Source organism: Crinia signifera, chromosome 4 (assembly GCF_055691185.1).
Source record: "Crinia signifera chromosome 4, ASM5569118v1, whole genome shotgun sequence".
Taxonomy (NCBI): domain Eukaryota; kingdom Metazoa; phylum Chordata; class Amphibia; order Anura; family Myobatrachidae; genus Crinia; species Crinia signifera.
Genome location: NC_139220.1, coordinates 293,392,919 through 293,408,780, shown reverse-complemented (window position 1 = coordinate 293,408,780; position 15,862 = coordinate 293,392,919). Strand labels below are relative to the sequence as shown.

The following is a 15,862-nucleotide window of genomic DNA, read 5'->3' as shown; positions in this document are numbered from 1 at the left end:
GTTGTGGCCGCAGCAACCCCGGTTCGAATCCGGGTCACGGCATTTTGTGTTTTTTTTCCTGCTGAAAGGTCGCTTTCTTACTTCAAGGTTTGGACAATTTTAGATATTAAGCAGATTCTTTGAATGCACTTGCACAATTTGTCTTTAATGCTTTTTGTGAAGCTATCTTTACATGCTTTGATTTATTTGTCTGTGAAACATTCTTTTGAAAGAATTCAAATTTGACATCAGTTACTGAATTCTGGAAATTAAAATCTTGAGGCTTTGTCTTAGCAAGTTCATCACACACTGAAAAGATGTTTTTGCAGTAATAAGAAAATTGTCTTGCAATGTTAACAGGAAACTAGCCCTGGAGCAAGTGCATAGGTAACTCTTTCAAATTCATTCTGTACAGTATATACTTAAAAGAACTCTAAAATCCAAAACTAGATTCAAAAACAGATAGGACACTAAACTTACCGTATGTCACCTGGGCCAGTGGCGCAACGGATAACGCGTCTGACTACGGATCAGAAGATTGTAGGTTCGATTCCTACCTGGCTCGTCTTCGTTGCCGTGATCGTATAGTGGTTAGTACTCTGCGTTGTGGCCGCAGCAACCCCGGTTTGACTCCGGGTCACGGCATTTAGTGTTTTTTTTCTTGCTCATAAGTCGCTTTCTTACTTAAAGGTTTGGACAATTGTAGAAATTAAGCAGATTCTTTGAATGCCCTTGCACAATTTGTCTTTAATGCTTTTTGTGAAGCTATCTTTACATGCTTTGATTTATTTGTCTGTGAAACATTCTTTTGAAAGAATTCAAATTTGACATCAATTACTGAATTCTGGAAATTAAAATCTTGAGGCTTTGTCTTAGCAAGTTCATCACACACTGAAAAGATGTTTTTGCAGTAATAAGAAAATTGTATTGCAATGTTAACAGGAAACTAGCCCTGGAGCAAGTACATAGGTAACTCTTTCAAATTCATTCTGTACAGTATATACTAAAAAGAACTATAAAATCCAAAACTAGATTCAAAAACAGATAGGACACTAAACTTTCCGTATGTCACCTGGGCCAGTGGCGCAACGGATAACGCGTCTGACTACGGATCAGAAGATTGTAGATTCGATTCCTATCTGGCTCGTCTTCGTTGTCGTGATCGTATAGTGGTTAGTACTCTGCGTTGTGGCCGCAGCAACCCCGGTTCGAATCCGGGTAACGGCATTTAGTGTTTTTTTTCCTGCTGAAAGGTCGCTTTCTTACTTCAAGGTTTGGACAATTTTAGAAATTAAGCAGATTCTTTGAATGCACTTGCACAATTTGTCTTTAATGCTTTTTGTGAAGCTATAAAATCCAAAACTAGATTCAAAAACAGATAGGACACTAAACTTTCCGTATGTCACCTGGGCCAGTGGCGCAACGGATAACGCGTCTGACTACGGATCAGAAGATTGTAGGTTCGATTCCTACCTGGCTCGTCTTCGTTGCCGTGATCGTATAGTGGTTAGTACTCTGCGTTGTGGCCGCAGCAATCCCGGTTCGAATCCGGGTCACGGCATTTAGTGTTTTTTTTCCTGCTGAAAGGTCGCTTTCTTACTTCAAGGTTTGGACAATTTTAGAAATTAAGCAGATTCTTTGAATGCACTTGCACAATTTGTCTTTAATGCTTTTTGTGAAGCTATCTTTACATGCTTTGATTTATTTGTCTGTGAAACATTCTTTTGAAAGAATTCAAATTTGACATCAATTCCTGAATTCTGGAAATTAAAATCTTGAGGCTTTGTCTTAGCAAGTTCATCACACACTGAAAAGATGTTTTTTCAGTAATAAGAAAATTGTATTGCAATGTTAACAGGAAACTAGCCCTGGAGCAAGTGCATAGGTAACTCTTTCAAATTCATTCTGTACAGTATATACTAAAAAGAACTCTAAAATCCAAAACTAGATTAAAAAACAGATAGGACACTAAACTTACCATATGTCACCTGGGCCAGTGGCGCAACGGATAACGCGTCTGACTACGGATCAGAAGATTGTAGATTCGATTCCTACCTGGCTCGTCTTCGTTGCCGTGATCGTATAGTGGTTAGTACTCTGCGTTGAGGCCGCAGCAACCCCGGTTCGTATCCGGGTCACGGCATTTTGTGTTTTTTTTCCTGCTGAAAGTCGCTTTCTTACTTCAAGGTTTGGACAATTTTAGAAATTAAGCAGATTCTTTGAATGCACTTGCACAATTTGTCTTTAATGCTTTTTGTGAAGCTATCTTTACATGCTTTGATTTATTTGTCTGTGAAACATTCTTTTGAAAGAATTCAAATTTGACATCAATTACTGAATTCTGGAAATTAAAATCTTGAGGCTTTGTCTTAGCAAGTTCATCACACACTGAAAAGATGTTTTTGCAGTAATAAGAAAATTGTCTTGCAATGTTAACAGGAAACTAGCCCTGGAGCAAGTGCATAGGTAACTCTTTCAAATTCATTCTGTACAGTATATACTAAAAAGAACTCTAAAATCCAACACTAGATTCAAAAACAGATAGGACACTAAACTTACCGTATGTCACCTGGGCCAGTGGCGCAACGGATAACGCGTCTGACTACGGATCAGAAGATTGTAGGTTCGATTCCTACCTGGCTCGTCTTCGTTGCCGTGATCGTATAGTGGTTAGTACTCTGCGTTGTGGCCGCAGCAACCCCGGTTCGAATCCGGGTCACGGCATTTTGTGTTTTTTTTCCTGCTGAAAGGTCGCTTTCTTACTTCAAGGTTTGGACAATTTTAGAAATTAAGCAGATTCTTTGAATGCACTTGCACAATTTGTCTTTAATGCTTTTTGTGAAGCTATCTTTACATGCTTTGATTTATTTGTCTGTGAAACATTCTTTTGAAAGAATTCAAATTTGACATCAATTCCTGAATTCTGAAAATTAAAATCTTGAGGCTTTGTCTTAGCAAGTTCATCACACACTGAAAAGATGTTTTTGCAGTAATAAGAAAATTGTCTTGCAATGTTAACAGGAAACTAGCCCTGGAGCAAGTGCATAGGTAACTCTTTTAAATTCATTCTGTACAGTATATACTAAAAAGAACTCTAAAATCCAACACTAGATTCAAAAACAGATAGGACACTAAACTTGCCGTATGTCACCTGGGCCAGTGGCGCAACGGATAACGCGTCTGACTACGGATCAGAAGATTGTAGGTTCGATTCCTACCTGGCTCGTCTTCGTTGCCGTGATCGTATAGTGGTTAGTACTCTGCGTTGTGGCCGCAGCAACCCCGGTTCGAATCCGGATCACGGCATTTTGTGTTTTTTTTCCTGCTGAAAGGTCGCTTTCTTACTTCAAGGTTTGGACAATTTTAGATATTAAGCAGATTCTTTGAATGCACTTGCACAATTTGTCTTTAATGCTTTTTGTGAAGCTATCTTTACATGCTTTGATTTATTTGTCTGTGAAACATTCTTTTGAAAGAATTCAAATTTGACATCAGTTACTGAATTCTGGAAATTAAAATCTTGAGGCTTTGTCTTAGCAAGTTCATCACACACTGAAAAGATGTTTTTGCATTAATAAGAAAATTGTCTTGCAATGTTAACAGGAAACTAGCCCTGGAGCAAGTGCATAGGTAACTCTTTCAAATTCATTCTGTACAGTATATACTTAAAAGAACTCTAAAATCCAAAACTAGATTCAAAAACAGATAGGACACTAAACTTACCGTATGTCACCTGGGCCAGTGGCGCAACGGATAACGCGTCTGACTACGGATCAGAAGATTGTAGGTTCGATTCCTACCTGGCTCGTCTTCGTTGCCGTGATCGTATAGTGGTTAGTACTCTGCGTTGTGGCCGCAGCAACCCCGGTTCGACTCCGGGTCACGGCATTTAGTGTTTTTTTTCTTGCTCATAAGTCGCTTTCTTACTTAAAGGTTTGGACAATTGTAGAAATTAAGCAGATTCTTTGAATGCCCTTGCACAATTTGTCTTTAATGCTTTTTGTGAAGCTATCTTTACATGCTTTGATTTATTTGTCTGTGAAACATTCTTTTGAAAGAATTCAAATTTGACATCAATTCCTGAATTCTGGAAATTAAAATCTTGAGGCTTTGTCTTAGCAAGTACATCACACACTGAAAAGATGTTATTGCAGTAATAAGAAAATTGTCTTGCAATGTTAACAGGAAACTAGCCCTGGAGCAAGTGCATAGGTAACTCTTTCAAATTCATTCTGTACAGTATATACTTAAAAGAACTCTAAAATCCAAAACTAGATTCAAAAACAGATAGGACACTAAACTTACCGTATGTCACCTGGGCCAGTGGCGCAACGGATAACGCGTCTGACTACGGATCAGAAGATTGTAGGTTCGATTCCTACCTGGCTGGTCTTCGTTGCCGTGATCGTATAGTGGTTAGTACTCTGCGTTGTGGCCGCAGCAACCCCGGTTCGACTCCGGGTCACGGCATTTTGTGTTTTTTTTCTTGCTCATAAGTCGCTTTCTTACTTAAAGGTTTGGACAATTGTAGAAATTAAGCAGATTCTTTGAATGCCCTTGCACAATTTGTCTTTAATGCTTTTTGTGAAGCTATCTTTACATGCTTTGATTTATTTGTCTGTGAAACATTCTTTTGAAAGAATTCAAATTTGACATCAATTACTGAATTCTGGAAATTAAAATCTTGAGGCTTTGTCTTAGCAAGTTCATCACACACTGAAAAGATGTTTTTGCAGTAATAAGAAAATTGTATTGCAATGTTAACAGGAAACTAGCCCTGGAGCAAGTGCATAGGTAACTCTTTCAAATTCATTCTGTACAGTATATACTAAAAAGAACTCTAAAATCCAAAACTAGATTCAAAAACAGATAGGACACTAAACTTTCCGTATGTCACCTGGGCCAGTGGCGCAACGGATAACGCGTCTGACTACGGATCAGAACATTGTAGGTTCGATTCCTACCTGGCTCGTCTTCGTTGCCGTGATCGTATAGTGGTTAGCACTCTGCGTTGTGGCCGCAGCAACCCCGGTTCGAATCCGGGTCACGGCATTTTGTGTTTTTTTTCCTGCTGAAAGGTCGCTTTCTTACTTCAAGGTTTGGACAATTTTAGAAATTAAGCAGATTCTTTGAATGCACTTGCACAATTTGTCTTTAATGCTTTTTGTGAAGCTATCTTTACATGCTTTGATTTATTTGTCTGTGAAACATTCTTTTGAAAGAATTCAAATTTGACATCAATTCCTGAATTCTGAAAATTAAAATCTTGAGGCTTTGTCTTAGCAAGTTCATCACACACTGAAAAGATGTTTTTGCAGTAATAAGAAAATTGTCTTGCAATGTTAACAGGAAACTAGCCCTGGAGCAAGTGCATAGGTAACTCTTTCAAATTCATTCTGTACAGTATATACTAAAAAGAACTCTAAAATCCAACACTAGATTCAAAAACAGATAGGACACTAAACTTGCCGTATGTCACCTGGGCCAGTGGCGCAACGGATAACGCGTCTGACTACGGATCAGAAGATTGTAGGTTCGATTCCTACCTGGCTCGTCTTCGTTGCCGTGATCGTATAGTGGTTAGTACTCTGCGTTGTGGCCGCAGCAACCCCGGTTCGAATCTGGGTCACGGCATTTTGTGTTTTTTTTCCTGCTGAAAGGTCGCTTTCTTACTTAAAGGTTTGGACAATTGTAGAAATTAAGCAGATTCTTTGAATGCCCTTGCACAATTTGTCTTTAATGCTTTTTGTGAAGCTATCTTTACATGCTTTGATTTATTTGTCTGTGAAACATTCTTTTGAAAGAATTCAAATTTGACATCAATTCCTGAATTCTGGAAATTAAAATCTTGAGGCTTTGTCTTAGCAAGTACATCACACACTGAAAAGATGTTTTTGCAGTAATAAGAAAATTGTCTTGCAATGTTAACAGGAAACTAGCCCTGGAGCAAGTGCATAGGTAACTCTTTCAAATTCATTCTGTACAGTATATACTTAAAAGAACTCTAAAATCCAAAACTAGATTCAAAAACAGATAGGACACTAAACTTACCGTATGTCACCTGGGCCAGTGGCGCAACGGATAACGCGTCTGACTACGGATCAGAAGATTGTAGGTTCGATTCCTACCTGGCTCGTCTTCGTTGCCGTGATCGTATAGTGGTTAGTACTCTGCGTTGTGGCCGCAGCAACCCCGGTTCGACTCCGGGTCACGGCATTTTGTGTTTTTTTTCTTGCTCATAAGTCGCTTTCTTACTTAAAGGTTTGGACAATTGTAGAAATTAAGCAGATTCTTTGAATGCCCTTGCACAATTTGTCTTTAATGCTTTTTGTGAAGCTATCTTTACATGCTTTGATTTATTTGTCTGTGAAACATTCTTTTGAAAGAATTCAAATTTGACATCAATTACTGAATTCTGGAAATTAAAATCTTGAGGCTTTGTCTTAGCAAGTTCATCACACACTGAAAAGATGTTTTTGCAGTAATAAGAAAATTGTATTGCAATGTTAACAGGAAACTAGCCCTGGAGCAAGTGCATAGGTAACTCTTTCAAATTCATTCTGTACAGTATATACTAAAAAGAACTCTAAAATCCAAAACTAGATTCAAAAACAGATAGGACACTAAACTTTCCGTATGTCACCTGGGCCAGTGGCGCAACGGATAACGCGTCTGACTACGGATCAGAAGATTGTAGGTTCGATTCCTACCTGGCTCGTCTTCGTTGCCGTGATCGTATAGTGGTTAGCACTCTGCGTTGTGGCCGCAGCAACCCCGGTTCGAATCCGGGTCACGGCATTTTGTGTTTTTTTTCCTGCTGAAAGGTCGCTTTCTTACTTCAAGGTTTGGACAATTTTAGAAATTAAGCAGATTCTTTGAATGCACTTGCACAATTTGTCTTTAATGCTTTTTGTGAAGCTATCTTTACATGCTTTGATTTATTTGTCTGTGAAACATTCTTTTGAAAGAATTCAAATTTGACATCAATTCCTGAATTCTGAAAATTAAAATCTTGAGGCTTTGTCTTAGCAAGTTCATCACACACTGAAAAGATGTTTTTGCAGTAATAAGAAAATTGTCTTGCAATGTTAACAGGAAACTAGCCCTGGAGCAAGTGCATAGGTAACTCTTTCAAATTCATTCTGTACAGTATATACTAAAAAGAACTCTAAAATCCAACACTAGATTCAAAAACAGATAGGACACTAAACTTGCCATATGTCACCTGGGCCAGTGGCACAACGGATAACGCGTCTGACTACGGATCAGAAGATTGTAGGTTCGATTCCTACCTGGCTCGTCTTCGTTGCCGTGATCGTATAGTGGTTAGTACTCTGCGTTGTGGCCGCAGCAACCCCGGTTCGAATCTGGGTCACGGCATTTTGTGTTTTTTTTCCTGCTGAAAGGTCGCTTTCTTACTTCAAGGTTTGGACAATTTTAGATATTAAGCAGATTCTTTGAATGCACTTGCACAATTTGTCTTTAATGCTTTTTGTGAAGCTATCTTTACATGCTTTGATTTATTTGTCTGTGAAACATTCTTTTGAAAGAATTCAAATTTGACATCAGTTACTGAATTCTGGAAATTAAAATCTTGAGGCTTTGTCTTAGCAAGTTCATCACACACTGAAAAGATGTTTTTGCAGTAATAAGAAAATTGTCTTGCAATGTTAACAGGAAACTAGCCCTGGAGCAAGTGCATAGGTAACTCTTTCAAATTAATTCTGTACAGTATATACTTAAAAGAACTCTAAAATCCAAAACTAGATTCAAAAACAGATAGGACACTAAACTTTCCGTATGTCACCTGGGCCAGTGGCGCAACGGATAACGCGTCTGACTACGGATCAGAAGATTGTAGGTTCGATTCCTACCTGGCTCGTCTTCGTTGCCGTGATCGTATAGTGGTTAGTACTCTGCGTTGTGGCCGCAGCAACCCCGGTTCGTATCCGGGTCACGGCATTTTGTGTTTTTTTTCCTGCTGAAAGTCGCTTTCTTACTTCAAGGTTTGGACAATTTTAGAAATTAAGCAGATTCTTTGAATGCACTTGCACAATTTGTCTTTAATGCTTTTTGTGAAGCTATCTTTACATGCTTTGATTTATTTGTCTGTGAAACATTCTTTTGAAAGAATTCAAATTTGACATCAATTACTGAATTCTGGAAATTAAAATCTTGAGGCTTTGTCTTAGCAAGTTCATCACACACTGAAAAGATGTTTTTGCAGTAATAAGAAAATTGTCTTGCAATGTTAACAGGAAACTAGCCCTGGAGCAAGTGCATAGGTAACTCTTTCAAATTCATTCTGTACAGTATATACTAAAAAGAACTCTAAAATCCAACACTAGATTCAAAAACAGATAGGACACTAAACTTACCGTATGTCACCTGGGCCAGTGGCGCAACGGATAACGCGTCTGACTACGGATCAGAAGATTGTAGGTTCGATTCCTACCTGGCTCGTCTTCGTTGCCGTGATCGTATAGTGGTTAGTACTCTGCGTTGTGGCCGCAGCAACCCCGGTTCGAATCCGGGTCACGGCATTTTGTGTTTTTTTTCCTGCTGAAAGGTCGCTTTCTTACTTCAAGGTTTGGACAATTTTAGAAATTAAGCAGATTCTTTGAATGCACTTGCACAATTTGTCTTTAATGCTTTTTGTGAAGCTATCTTTACATGCTTTGATTTATTTGTCTGTGAAACATTCTTTTGAAAGAATTCAAATTTGACATCAATTCCTGAATTCTGAAAATTAAAATCTTGAGGCTTTGTCTTAGCAAGTTCATCACACAATGAAAAGATGTTTTTGCAGTAATAAGAAAATTGTCTTGCAATGTTAACAGGAAACTAGCCCTGGAGCAAGTGCATAGGTAACTCTTTCAAATTCATTCTGTACAGTATATACTAAAAAGAACTCTAAAATCCAACACTAGATTCAAAAACAGATAGGACACTAAACTTACCGTATGTCACCTGGGCCAGTGGCACAACGGATAACGCGTCTGACTACGGATCAGAAGATTGTAGGTTCGATTCCTACCTGGCTCGTCTTCGTTGCCGTGATCGTATAGTGGTTAGTACTCTGCGTTGTGGCCGCAGCAACCCCGGTTCGAATCCGGGTCACGGCATTTTGTGTTTTTTTTCCTGCTGAAAGGTCGCTTTCTTACTTCAAGGTTTGGACAATTTTAGAAATTAAGCAGATTCTTTGAATGCACTTGCACAATTTGTCTTTAATGCTTTTTGTGAAGCTATCTTTACATGCTTTGATTTATTTGTCTGTGAAACATTCTTTTGAAAGAATTCAAATTTGACATCAATTCCTGAATTCTGAAAATTAAAATCTTGAGGCTTTGTCTTAGCAAGTTCATCACACACTGAAAAGATGTTTTTAAAGTAATAAGAAAATTGTCTTGCAATGTTAACAGGAAACTAGCCCTGGAGCAAGTGCATAGGTAACTCTTTCAAATTCATTCTGTACAGTATATACTTAAAAGAACTCTAAAATCCAAAACTAGGTTCAAAAACAGATAGGACACTAAACTTACCGTATGTCACCTGGGCCAGTGGCGCAACGGATAACGCGTCTGACTACGGATCAGAAGATTGTAGGTTCGATTCCTACCTGGCTCGTCTTCTTTGCCGTGATCGTATAGTGGTTAGTACTCTGCGTTGTGGCCGCAGCAACCCCGGTTCGAATCCGGGTCACGGCATTTAGTGTTTTTTTTTCCTGCTGAAAGGTCGCTTTCTTACTTCAAGGTTTGGACAATTTTAGAAATTAAGCAGATTCTTTGAATGCACTTGCACAATTTGTCTTTAATGCTTTTTGTGAAGCTATCTTTACATGCTTTGATTTATTTGTCTGTGAAACATTCTTTTGAAAGAATTCAAATTTGACATCAATTACTGAATTCTGGAAATTAAAATCTTGAGGCTTTGTCTTAGCAAGTTCATCACACACTGAAAAGATGTTTTTGCAGTAATAAGAAAATTGTCTTGCAATGTTAACAGGAAACTAGCCCTGGAGCAAGTGCATAGGTAACTCTTTCAAATTCATTCTGTACAGTATATACTTAAAAGAACTCTAAAATCCAAAACTAGGTTCAAAAACAGATAGGACACTAAACTTACTGTATGTCACCTGGGCCAGTGGCGCAACGGCTAACGCGTCTGACTACGGATCAGAAGATTGAAGGTTCGATTCCTACTTGGCTCGTCTTCGTTGCCGTGATCGTATAGTGGTTAGTACTCTGCGTTGTGGCCGCAGCAACCCCGGTTCGAATCCGGGTCACGGCATTTAGTGTTTTTTTTTCCTGCTGAAAGGTCGCTTTCTTACTTCAAGGTTTGGACAATTTTAGAAATTAAGCAGATTCTTTGAATGCACTTGCACAATTTGTCTTTAATGCTTTTTGTGAAGCTATCTTTACATGCTTTGATTTATTTGTCTGTGAAACATTCTTTTGAAAGAATTCAAATTTGACATCAATTACTGAATTCTGGAAATTAAAATTTTGAGGCTTTGTCTTAGCAAGTTCATCACACACTGAAAAGATGTTTTTGCAGTAATAAGAAAATTGTCTTGCAATGTTAACAGGAAACTAGCCCTGGAGCAAGTGCATAGGTAACTCTTTCAAATTCATTCTGTACAGTATATACTAAAAAGAACTCTAAAATCCAAAACTAGGTTCAAAAACAGATAGGACACTAAAATTACCGTATGTCACCTGGGCCAGTGGCGCAACGGATAACGCGTCTGACTACGGATCAGAAGATTGTAGGTTCGATTCCTACCTGGCTCGTCTTCGTTGCCGTGATCGTATAGTGGTTAGTACTCTGCGTTGTGGCCGCAGCAACCCCGGTTCGAATCCGGGTCACGGCATTTTGTGTTTTTTTTCCTGCTGAAAGGTCGCTTTCTTACTTCAAGGTTTGGACAATTTTAGAAATTAAGCAGATTCTTTGAATGCACTTGCACAATTTGTCTTTAATGCTTTTTGTGAAGCTATCTTTACATGCTTTGATTTATTTGTCTGTGAAACATTCTTTTGAAAGAATTCAAATTTGACATCAATTCCTGAATTCTGAAAATTAAAATCTTGAGGCTTTGTCTTAGCAAGTTCATCACACAATGAAAAGATGTTTTTGCAGTAATAAGAAAATTGTCTTGCAATGTTAACAGGAAACTAGCCCTGGAGCAAGTGCATAGGTAACTCTTTCAAATTCATTCTGTACAGTATATACTAAAAAGAACTCTAAAATCCAACACTAGATTCAAAAACAGATAGGACACTAAACTTACCGTATGTCACCTGGGCCAGTGGCGCAACGGATAACGCGTCTGACTACGGATCAGAAGATTGTAGGTTCGATTCCTACCTGGCTCGTCTTCGTTGCCGTGATCGTATAGTGGTTAGTACTCTGCGTTGTGGCCGCAGCAACCCCGGTTCGAATCCGGGTCACGGCATTTTGTGTTTTTTTTCCTGCTGAAAGGTCGCTTTCTTACTTCAAGGTTTGGACAATTTTAGAAATTAAGCAGATTCTTTGAATGCACTTGCACAATTTGTCTTTAATGCTTTTTGTGAAGCTATCTTTACATGCTTTGATTTATTTGTCTGTGAAACATTCTTTTGAAAGAATTCAAATTTGACATCAATTACTGAATTCTGGAAATTAAAATCTTGAGGCTTTGTCTTAGCAAGTTCATCACACACTGAAAAGATGTTTTTGCAGTAATAAGAAAATTGTCTTGCAATGTTAACAGGAAACTAGCCCTGGAGCAAGTGCATAGGTAACTCTTTCAAATTCATTCTGTACAGTATATACTAAAAAGAACTCTAAAATCCAACACTAGATTCAAAAACAGATAGGACACTAAACTTACCGTATGTCACCTGGGCCAGTGGCACAACGGATAACGCGTCTGACTACGGATCAGAAGATTGTAGGTTCGATTCCTACCTGGCTCGTCTTCGTTGCCGTGATCGTATAGTGGTTAGTACTCTGCGTTGTGGCCGCAGCAACCCCGGTTCGAATCCGGGTCACGGCATTTTGTGTTTTTTTTCCTGCTGAAAGGTCGCTTTCTTACTTCAAGGTTTGGACAATTTTAGAAATTAAGCAGATTCTTTGAATGCACTTGCACAATTTGTCTTTAATGCTTTTTGTGAAGCTATCTTTACATGCTTTGATTTATTTGTCTGTGAAACATTCTTTTGAAAGAATTCAAATTTGACATCAATTCCTGAATTCTGAAAATTAAAATCTTGAGGCTTTGTCTTAGCAAGTTCATCACACACTGAAAAGATGTTTTTAAAGTAATAAGAAAATTGTCTTGCAATGTTAACAGGAAACTAGCCCTGGAGCAAGTGCATAGGTAACTCTTTCAAATTCATTCTGTACAGTATATACTTAAAAGAACTCTAAAATCCAAAACTAGGTTCAAAAACAGATAGGACACTAAACTTACCGTATGTCACCTGGGCCAGTGGCGCAACGGATAACGCGTCTGACTACGGATCAGAAGATTGTAGGTTCGATTCCTACCTGGCTCGTCTTCTTTGCCGTGATCGTATAGTGGTTAGTACTCTGCGTTGTGGCCGCAGCAACCCCGGTTCGAATCCGGGTCACGGCATTTAGTGTTTTTTTTTCCTGCTGAAAGGTCGCTTTCTTACTTCAAGGTTTGGACAATTTTAGAAATTAAGCAGATTCTTTGAATGCACTTGCACAATTTGTCTTTAATGCTTTTTGTGAAGCTATCTTTACATGCTTTGATTTATTTGTCTGTGAAACATTCTTTTGAAAGAATTCAAATTTGACATCAATTACTGAATTCTGGAAATTAAAATCTTGAGGCTTTGTCTTAGCAAGTTCATCACACACTGAAAAGATGTTTTTGCAGTAATAAGAAAATTGTCTTGCAATGTTAACAGGAAACTAGCCCTGGAGCAAGTGCATAGGTAACTCTTTCAAATTCATTCTGTACAGTATATACTTAAAAGAACTCTAAAATCCAAAACTAGGTTCAAAAACAGATAGGACACTAAACTTACTGTATGTCACCTGGGCCAGTGGCGCAACGGCTAACGCGTCTGACTACGGATCAGAAGATTGAAGGTTCGATTCCTACTTGGCTCGTCTTCGTTGCCGTGATCGTATAGTGGTTAGTACTCTGCGTTGTGGCCGCAGCAACCCCGGTTCGAATCCGGGTCACGGCATTTAGTGTTTTTTTTTCCTGCTGAAAGGTCGCTTTCTTACTTCAAGGTTTGGACAATTTTAGAAATTAAGCAGATTCTTTGAATGCACTTGCACAATTTGTCTTTAATGCTTTTTGTGAAGCTATCTTTACATGCTTTGATTTATTTGTCTGTGAAACATTCTTTTGAAAGAATTCAAATTTGACATCAATTACTGAATTCTGGAAATTAAAATTTTGAGGCTTTGTCTTAGCAAGTTCATCACACACTGAAAAGATGTTTTTGCAGTAATAAGAAAATTGTCTTGCAATGTTAACAGGAAACTAGCCCTGGAGCAAGTGCATAGGTAACTCTTTCAAATTCATTCTGTACAGTATATACTAAAAAGAACTCTAAAATCCAAAACTAGGTTCAAAAACAGATAGGACACTAAAATTACCGTATGTCACCTGGGCCAGTGGCGCAACGGATAACGCGTCTGACTACGGATCAGAAGATTGTAGGTTCGATTCCTACCTGGCTCGTCTTCGTTGCCGTGATCGTATAGTGGTTAGTACTCTGCGTTGTGGCCGCAGCAACCCCGGTTCGAATCCGGGTCACGGCATTTTGTGTTTTTTTTCCTGCTGAAAGGTCGCTTTCTTACTTCAAGGTTTGGACAATTTTAGAAATTAAGCAGATTCTTTGAATGCACTTGCACAATTTGTCTTTAATGCTTTTTGTGAAGCTATCTTTACATGCTTTGATTTATTTGTCTGTGAAACATTCTTTTGAAAGAATTCAAATTTGACATCAATTCCTGAATTCTGAAAATTAAAATCTTGAGGCTTTGTCTTAGCAAGTTCATCACACAATGAAAAGATGTTTTTGCAGTAATAAGAAAATTGTCTTGCAATGTTAACAGGAAACTAGCCCTGGAGCAAGTGCATAGGTAACTCTTTCAAATTCATTCTGTACAGTATATACTAAAAAGAACTCTAAAATCCAACACTAGATTCAAAAACAGATAGGACACTAAACTTACCGTATGTCACCTGGGCCAGTGGCGCAACGGATAACGCGTCTGACTACGGATCAGAAGATTGTAGGTTCGATTCCTACCTGGCTCGTCTTCGTTGCCGTGATCGTATAGTGGTTAGTACTCTGCGTTGTGGCCGCAGCAACCCCGGTTCGAATCCGGGTCACGGCATTTTGTGTTTTTTTTCCTGCTGAAAGGTCGCTTTCTTACTTCAAGGTTTGGACAATTTTAGAAATTAAGCAGATTCTTTGAATGCACTTGCACAATTTGTCTTTAATGCTTTTTGTGAAGCTATCTTTACATGCTTTGATTTATTTGTCTGTGAAACATTCTTTTGAAAGAATTCAAATTTGACATCAATTACTGAATTCTGGAAATTAAAATCTTGAGGCTTTGTCTTAGCAAGTTCATCACACACTGAAAAGATGTTTTTGCAGTAATAAGAAAATTGTCTTGCAATGTTAACAGGAAACTAGCCCTGGAGCAAGTGCATAGGTAACTCTTTCAAATTCATTCTGTACAGTATATACTAAAAAGAACTCTAAAATCCAACACTAGATTCAAAAACAGATAGGACACTAAACTTACCGTATGTCACCTGGGCCAGTGGCACAACGGATAACGCGTCTGACTACGGATCAGAAGATTGTAGGTTCGATTCCTACCTGGCTCGTCTTCGTTGCCGTGATCGTATAGTGGTTAGTACTCTGCGTTGTGGCCGCAGCAACCCCGGTTCGAATCCGGGTCACGGCATTTTGTGTTTTTTTTCCTGCTGAAAGGTCGCTTTCTTACTTCAAGGTTTGGACAATTTTAGAAATTAAGCAGATTCTTTGAATGCACTTGCACAATTTGTCTTTAATGCTTTTTGTGAAGCTATCTTTACATGCTTTGATTTATTTGTCTGTGAAACATTCTTTTGAAAGAATTCAAATTTGACATCAATTCCTGAATTCTGAAAATTAAAATCTTGAGGCTTTGTCTTAGCAAGTTCATCACACACTGAAAAGATGTTTTTAAAGTAATAAGAAAATTGTCTTGCAATGTTAACAGGAAACTAGCCCTGGAGCAAGTGCATAGGTAACTCTTTCAAATTCATTCTGTACAGTATATACTTAAAAGAACTCTAAAATCCAAAACTAGGTTCAAAAACAGATAGGACACTAAACTTACCGTATGTCACCTGGGCCAGTGGCGCAACGGATAACGCGTCTGACTACGGATCAGAAGATTGTAGGTTCGATTCCTACCTGGCTCGTCTTCTTTGCCGTGATCGTATAGTGGTTAGTACTCTGCGTTGTGGCCGCAGCAACCCCGGTTCGAATCCGGGTCACGGCATTTAGTGTTTTTTTTTCCTGCTGAAAGGTCGCTTTCTTACTTCAAGGTTTGGACAATTTTAGAAATTAAGCAGATTCTTTGAATGCACTTGCACAATTTGTCTTTAATGCTTTTTGTGAAGCTATCTTTACATGCTTTGATTTATTTGTCTGTGAAACATTCTTTTGAAAGAATTCAAATTTGACATCAATTACTGAATTCTGGAAATTAAAATCTTGAGGCTTTGTCTTAGCAAGTTCATCACACACTGAAAAGATGTTTTTGCAGTAATAAGAAAATTGTCTTGCAATGTTAACAGGAAACTAGCCCTGGAGCAAGTGCATAGGTAACTCTTTCAAATTCATTCTGTACA

The 15,862-nt window shown here is 38.4% G+C and overlaps 45 non-coding genes across 45 annotated transcripts; all 45 read left to right on the top strand.

Annotated features, from left to right (window-relative positions):
• The first annotated feature begins 471 nt into the window (after positions 1-471).
• Positions 472-544, top strand: TRNAR-ACG (transfer RNA arginine (anticodon ACG)). The gene has a single exon. It is a non-coding gene; the product is annotated as a tRNA-Arg (tRNA).
• A 509-nt stretch (positions 545-1,053) lies between these two features.
• Positions 1,054-1,126, top strand: TRNAR-ACG (transfer RNA arginine (anticodon ACG)). Its single transcript has one exon. It is a non-coding gene; the product is annotated as a tRNA-Arg (tRNA).
• A 261-nt stretch (positions 1,127-1,387) lies between these two features.
• TRNAR-ACG (transfer RNA arginine (anticodon ACG)) lies at positions 1,388-1,460 on the top strand. Its single transcript has one exon. It is a non-coding gene; the product is annotated as a tRNA-Arg (tRNA).
• An 8-nt stretch (positions 1,461-1,468) lies between these two features.
• TRNAH-GUG (transfer RNA histidin (anticodon GUG)) lies at positions 1,469-1,540 on the top strand. The gene has a single exon. It is a non-coding gene; the product is annotated as a tRNA-His (tRNA).
• Positions 1,541-1,969: 429 nt separating this feature from the next.
• Positions 1,970-2,042, top strand: TRNAR-ACG (transfer RNA arginine (anticodon ACG)). Its single transcript has one exon. It is a non-coding gene; the product is annotated as a tRNA-Arg (tRNA).
• Positions 2,043-2,550: 508 nt separating this feature from the next.
• Positions 2,551-2,623, top strand: TRNAR-ACG (transfer RNA arginine (anticodon ACG)). The gene has a single exon. It is a non-coding gene; the product is annotated as a tRNA-Arg (tRNA).
• An 8-nt stretch (positions 2,624-2,631) lies between these two features.
• Positions 2,632-2,703, top strand: TRNAH-GUG (transfer RNA histidin (anticodon GUG)). Its single transcript has one exon. It is a non-coding gene; the product is annotated as a tRNA-His (tRNA).
• Positions 2,704-3,132: 429 nt separating this feature from the next.
• On the top strand, positions 3,133-3,205 carry TRNAR-ACG (transfer RNA arginine (anticodon ACG)). The gene has a single exon. It is a non-coding gene; the product is annotated as a tRNA-Arg (tRNA).
• A 509-nt stretch (positions 3,206-3,714) lies between these two features.
• Positions 3,715-3,787, top strand: TRNAR-ACG (transfer RNA arginine (anticodon ACG)). Its single transcript has one exon. It is a non-coding gene; the product is annotated as a tRNA-Arg (tRNA).
• Positions 3,788-3,795: 8 nt separating this feature from the next.
• Positions 3,796-3,867, top strand: TRNAH-GUG (transfer RNA histidin (anticodon GUG)). The gene has a single exon. It is a non-coding gene; the product is annotated as a tRNA-His (tRNA).
• Positions 3,868-4,296: 429 nt separating this feature from the next.
• TRNAR-ACG (transfer RNA arginine (anticodon ACG)) lies at positions 4,297-4,372 on the top strand. Its single transcript has one exon. It is a non-coding gene; the product is annotated as a tRNA-Arg (tRNA).
• Positions 4,373-4,377: 5 nt separating this feature from the next.
• Positions 4,378-4,449, top strand: TRNAH-GUG (transfer RNA histidin (anticodon GUG)). Its single transcript has one exon. It is a non-coding gene; the product is annotated as a tRNA-His (tRNA).
• Positions 4,450-4,878: 429 nt separating this feature from the next.
• Positions 4,879-4,951, top strand: TRNAR-ACG (transfer RNA arginine (anticodon ACG)). The gene has a single exon. It is a non-coding gene; the product is annotated as a tRNA-Arg (tRNA).
• An 8-nt stretch (positions 4,952-4,959) lies between these two features.
• On the top strand, positions 4,960-5,031 carry TRNAH-GUG (transfer RNA histidin (anticodon GUG)). The gene has a single exon. It is a non-coding gene; the product is annotated as a tRNA-His (tRNA).
• Positions 5,032-5,460: 429 nt separating this feature from the next.
• On the top strand, positions 5,461-5,533 carry TRNAR-ACG (transfer RNA arginine (anticodon ACG)). The gene has a single exon. It is a non-coding gene; the product is annotated as a tRNA-Arg (tRNA).
• A 509-nt stretch (positions 5,534-6,042) lies between these two features.
• On the top strand, positions 6,043-6,115 carry TRNAR-ACG (transfer RNA arginine (anticodon ACG)). The gene has a single exon. It is a non-coding gene; the product is annotated as a tRNA-Arg (tRNA).
• An 8-nt stretch (positions 6,116-6,123) lies between these two features.
• On the top strand, positions 6,124-6,195 carry TRNAH-GUG (transfer RNA histidin (anticodon GUG)). Its single transcript has one exon. It is a non-coding gene; the product is annotated as a tRNA-His (tRNA).
• Positions 6,196-6,624: 429 nt separating this feature from the next.
• TRNAR-ACG (transfer RNA arginine (anticodon ACG)) lies at positions 6,625-6,697 on the top strand. Its single transcript has one exon. It is a non-coding gene; the product is annotated as a tRNA-Arg (tRNA).
• An 8-nt stretch (positions 6,698-6,705) lies between these two features.
• On the top strand, positions 6,706-6,777 carry TRNAH-GUG (transfer RNA histidin (anticodon GUG)). The gene has a single exon. It is a non-coding gene; the product is annotated as a tRNA-His (tRNA).
• Positions 6,778-7,206: 429 nt separating this feature from the next.
• Positions 7,207-7,279, top strand: TRNAR-ACG (transfer RNA arginine (anticodon ACG)). The gene has a single exon. It is a non-coding gene; the product is annotated as a tRNA-Arg (tRNA).
• A 509-nt stretch (positions 7,280-7,788) lies between these two features.
• TRNAR-ACG (transfer RNA arginine (anticodon ACG)) lies at positions 7,789-7,861 on the top strand. Its single transcript has one exon. It is a non-coding gene; the product is annotated as a tRNA-Arg (tRNA).
• Positions 7,862-8,369: 508 nt separating this feature from the next.
• On the top strand, positions 8,370-8,442 carry TRNAR-ACG (transfer RNA arginine (anticodon ACG)). Its single transcript has one exon. It is a non-coding gene; the product is annotated as a tRNA-Arg (tRNA).
• Positions 8,443-8,450: 8 nt separating this feature from the next.
• TRNAH-GUG (transfer RNA histidin (anticodon GUG)) lies at positions 8,451-8,522 on the top strand. The gene has a single exon. It is a non-coding gene; the product is annotated as a tRNA-His (tRNA).
• Positions 8,523-8,951: 429 nt separating this feature from the next.
• Positions 8,952-9,024, top strand: TRNAR-ACG (transfer RNA arginine (anticodon ACG)). Its single transcript has one exon. It is a non-coding gene; the product is annotated as a tRNA-Arg (tRNA).
• Positions 9,025-9,032: 8 nt separating this feature from the next.
• On the top strand, positions 9,033-9,104 carry TRNAH-GUG (transfer RNA histidin (anticodon GUG)). Its single transcript has one exon. It is a non-coding gene; the product is annotated as a tRNA-His (tRNA).
• Positions 9,105-9,533: 429 nt separating this feature from the next.
• Positions 9,534-9,606, top strand: TRNAR-ACG (transfer RNA arginine (anticodon ACG)). Its single transcript has one exon. It is a non-coding gene; the product is annotated as a tRNA-Arg (tRNA).
• An 8-nt stretch (positions 9,607-9,614) lies between these two features.
• On the top strand, positions 9,615-9,686 carry TRNAH-GUG (transfer RNA histidin (anticodon GUG)). The gene has a single exon. It is a non-coding gene; the product is annotated as a tRNA-His (tRNA).
• Positions 9,687-10,197: 511 nt separating this feature from the next.
• TRNAH-GUG (transfer RNA histidin (anticodon GUG)) lies at positions 10,198-10,269 on the top strand. Its single transcript has one exon. It is a non-coding gene; the product is annotated as a tRNA-His (tRNA).
• Positions 10,270-10,699: 430 nt separating this feature from the next.
• Positions 10,700-10,772, top strand: TRNAR-ACG (transfer RNA arginine (anticodon ACG)). Its single transcript has one exon. It is a non-coding gene; the product is annotated as a tRNA-Arg (tRNA).
• An 8-nt stretch (positions 10,773-10,780) lies between these two features.
• Positions 10,781-10,852, top strand: TRNAH-GUG (transfer RNA histidin (anticodon GUG)). Its single transcript has one exon. It is a non-coding gene; the product is annotated as a tRNA-His (tRNA).
• Positions 10,853-11,281: 429 nt separating this feature from the next.
• TRNAR-ACG (transfer RNA arginine (anticodon ACG)) lies at positions 11,282-11,354 on the top strand. The gene has a single exon. It is a non-coding gene; the product is annotated as a tRNA-Arg (tRNA).
• Positions 11,355-11,362: 8 nt separating this feature from the next.
• On the top strand, positions 11,363-11,434 carry TRNAH-GUG (transfer RNA histidin (anticodon GUG)). Its single transcript has one exon. It is a non-coding gene; the product is annotated as a tRNA-His (tRNA).
• Positions 11,435-11,863: 429 nt separating this feature from the next.
• TRNAR-ACG (transfer RNA arginine (anticodon ACG)) lies at positions 11,864-11,936 on the top strand. Its single transcript has one exon. It is a non-coding gene; the product is annotated as a tRNA-Arg (tRNA).
• Positions 11,937-11,944: 8 nt separating this feature from the next.
• TRNAH-GUG (transfer RNA histidin (anticodon GUG)) lies at positions 11,945-12,016 on the top strand. The gene has a single exon. It is a non-coding gene; the product is annotated as a tRNA-His (tRNA).
• Positions 12,017-12,445: 429 nt separating this feature from the next.
• On the top strand, positions 12,446-12,518 carry TRNAR-ACG (transfer RNA arginine (anticodon ACG)). Its single transcript has one exon. It is a non-coding gene; the product is annotated as a tRNA-Arg (tRNA).
• Positions 12,519-12,526: 8 nt separating this feature from the next.
• On the top strand, positions 12,527-12,598 carry TRNAH-GUG (transfer RNA histidin (anticodon GUG)). The gene has a single exon. It is a non-coding gene; the product is annotated as a tRNA-His (tRNA).
• Positions 12,599-13,109: 511 nt separating this feature from the next.
• Positions 13,110-13,181, top strand: TRNAH-GUG (transfer RNA histidin (anticodon GUG)). The gene has a single exon. It is a non-coding gene; the product is annotated as a tRNA-His (tRNA).
• Positions 13,182-13,611: 430 nt separating this feature from the next.
• On the top strand, positions 13,612-13,684 carry TRNAR-ACG (transfer RNA arginine (anticodon ACG)). Its single transcript has one exon. It is a non-coding gene; the product is annotated as a tRNA-Arg (tRNA).
• Positions 13,685-13,692: 8 nt separating this feature from the next.
• TRNAH-GUG (transfer RNA histidin (anticodon GUG)) lies at positions 13,693-13,764 on the top strand. The gene has a single exon. It is a non-coding gene; the product is annotated as a tRNA-His (tRNA).
• Positions 13,765-14,193: 429 nt separating this feature from the next.
• Positions 14,194-14,266, top strand: TRNAR-ACG (transfer RNA arginine (anticodon ACG)). The gene has a single exon. It is a non-coding gene; the product is annotated as a tRNA-Arg (tRNA).
• An 8-nt stretch (positions 14,267-14,274) lies between these two features.
• TRNAH-GUG (transfer RNA histidin (anticodon GUG)) lies at positions 14,275-14,346 on the top strand. The gene has a single exon. It is a non-coding gene; the product is annotated as a tRNA-His (tRNA).
• Positions 14,347-14,775: 429 nt separating this feature from the next.
• On the top strand, positions 14,776-14,848 carry TRNAR-ACG (transfer RNA arginine (anticodon ACG)). The gene has a single exon. It is a non-coding gene; the product is annotated as a tRNA-Arg (tRNA).
• Positions 14,849-14,856: 8 nt separating this feature from the next.
• Positions 14,857-14,928, top strand: TRNAH-GUG (transfer RNA histidin (anticodon GUG)). Its single transcript has one exon. It is a non-coding gene; the product is annotated as a tRNA-His (tRNA).
• A 429-nt stretch (positions 14,929-15,357) lies between these two features.
• On the top strand, positions 15,358-15,430 carry TRNAR-ACG (transfer RNA arginine (anticodon ACG)). Its single transcript has one exon. It is a non-coding gene; the product is annotated as a tRNA-Arg (tRNA).
• Positions 15,431-15,438: 8 nt separating this feature from the next.
• On the top strand, positions 15,439-15,510 carry TRNAH-GUG (transfer RNA histidin (anticodon GUG)). The gene has a single exon. It is a non-coding gene; the product is annotated as a tRNA-His (tRNA).
• The last annotated feature ends 352 nt before the right edge of the window (positions 15,511-15,862 follow it).